The sequence below is a fragment of the Quercus suber genome, unplaced genomic scaffold, assembly GCF_002906115.3.
Source record: "Quercus suber isolate HL8 unplaced genomic scaffold, Cork oak 2.0 scaffold_177, whole genome shotgun sequence".
Taxonomy (NCBI): domain Eukaryota; kingdom Viridiplantae; phylum Streptophyta; class Magnoliopsida; order Fagales; family Fagaceae; genus Quercus; species Quercus suber.
The window spans coordinates 230593-233325 of record NW_027069637.1 but is presented as its reverse complement, the minus strand read 5'-3'; positions in this window follow the sequence as shown (position 1 = coordinate 233325).

Here is a 2733-nt window from a genome sequence, read left to right as displayed (position 1 = left end):
AACATCATTTACTAATTGGAAGTTATTGTATGAATAAGAGTGCACTATATTATAGTATGATCACCCTCCCCAATCATAAACTAACAAAGAGTGGTCACATTGACTTTCTTATTAATAAAATAAGATCCATCACACTCCAACTCCAAGACTTTCCTACTAATTAAAAAGATTCACAATCACACTCCAATCTATAAGACAACCCAACAGATTACCAAAGTCATCATCAAGATAGCCAAACAACAGAAAAGTCATCTGTGCAAGAAGTCATAAAGTTAAGAAACCACAGTATCATCATTCATCATCACATTCTAAAATAACTACCTGTTTTCGAACACTATATACTAATCTTTTTTTTTTTTTTTAATTTTTTTTTTTTTTAGAATCAATGCACTAATGTTTTATTCAACTGCTAGCAAATCCAAAACAATAAAACAGTAAATATCGGGAGAAACAACATCTATTCAAACTAATAACAAAAAAATATGTCTTACTCTCCTAGTTAAGGCATGTGTTACAGCATTATCCTACCTGCCAATATAAGAGAAGAAATATTGTGTACTAAGCTCAACGTATTATTAACCAATGTTTGAAGCTTACCATAAAGAGATGGCTCAAGAAAAAAATTGCCCTTAAAATACAAATCTAACAACTGGCAAGCTTTGAATAAAAAGAGTGGAGAAATGGATGGATCTATTTCATTAATATAACATTTTATCATTAGATTTGAATGAAATATTAAAATAAAACCATCTATATCAACTTTCACAACGTCATTCCATCTCTAATGTAAATTTTGATACCATAACGTAAAACAGTATCATACATAGGTTGGTTTCAAACTTTCATATGTTATTTTCAACTTGTCAAGCTGTTCAAGAAAAGAACACAATGGTATGAAAATTCTGGTATACCGACCTTTTCGTCTTATTAAGTTGTCAATGCCGTCCACCGAACTTAACTATAGAGGTTGGCATTGGCAATTGACCAGACAGTGTGTACCAGCTTTCTAGGACCATTTTTTATATATATATAAAATTACAATTAATATTGAAAACGTAAAGAAAAAAACCCAAGACTAACCAGAGAAACCCATTAGATAATACCATTAGATAATAGTATATAATTTATGGTAATTTGGTCCTCAGTCCGCACGTGGTATTATCAGTGCACAAATGATTTAAGTAGTAATATTTCACAGATATTACTAAACGTTCTTAATAAAATATTATATTTTTCTTATTTAATATTTTTGTCCACAATAATGAAAACCATATCTTTTTCAGACTACCCTTTTTTGCTTCTTCTTTTTAATAAAATAACAGAAAATTTTATTCAGAATTTCAAATGTATACTAAGTACTAAGAAGACCACCAAAAATATGGGGTGTGGCTTCCTGCTACACTTGGTCTACTAAAGAATACATACAAGATGAGCTAGCTTATTCAGAGTTTTGGTTTCGGATGTGGATATGTTAGTCTCATTAGAGTGGAAATCATAGAAGTAGGGACTTGAGTTTGTAGAGAGAAAATTGTGTAATATGTCCAAATGAATTTAGGGATATTTATAGGCAGGCACATACGTTTTAGAAACAGACATATATGTTATGAATCGATATACTTATTTGAAGAGTCGTATTTTTATCCAAATATCAATTTCTCTTAATTTTTTTATAGGAAAATATATTCCGCTAATGTGAAGCAACATCATTCACTAATTGGAAGTTATTGTATGAATAAGAGTGCACTATATTATAGTATGATCACCCTCCCCAATCATAAACTAACAAAGAGTGGTCACATTGACTTTCTTATTAATAAAATAAGATTCATCACACTCCAACTCTAAGACTTTCCTACTAATTAAAAAGATTCACAATCACACTCCAATCTATAAGACAACCCAACAGATTACCAAAGTCATCATCAAGATATAGCCAAACAACAGAAAAGTCATCTGTACAAGAAGTCATAAAGTTAAGAAACCACAGTATCATCATTCATCATCACATTCTAAAATAACTACCTGTTTTCAAACACTATATACTAATCTTTTTTCTTTTTTTTTTTTTAATTTTTTTTTTTAGAATCAATGCACTAATGTTTTATTCAACTGCTAGTAAATCCAAAACAATAAAACAGTAAATATCGGGAGAAACAACATCTATTCAAACTAATAACAAAAAAATATGTCTTACTCTCCTAGTTAAGGCATGTGTTACAGCATTATCCTACCTGCCAATATAAGAGAAGAAATATTGTGTACTAAGCTCAACTTATTATTAACCAATGTTTGAAGCTTACCATAAAGAGATGGCTCAAGAAAAAAATTGCCCTTAAAATACAAATCTAACAACTGGCAAGCTTTGAATAAAAAGAGTGGAGAAATGGATGGATCTATTTCATTAATATAACATTTTATCATTAGATTTTAATGAAATATTAAAATAAAACCATCTATATCAACTTTCACAACGTCATTCCATCTCTAATGTAAATTTTGATACCATAACGTAAAACAGTATCATACATAGGTTGGTTTCAAACTTTCATATGTTATTTTCAACTTGTCAAGCTGTTCAAGAAAAGAACACAATGGTATGAAAATTCTGGTATACCGACCTTTTCGTCTTATTAAGTTGTCAATGCCGTCCACCGAACTTAACTATAGAGGTTGGCATTGGCAATTGACCAGACAGTGTGTACCAGCTTTCTAGGACCATTTTTTTTTTTTTTT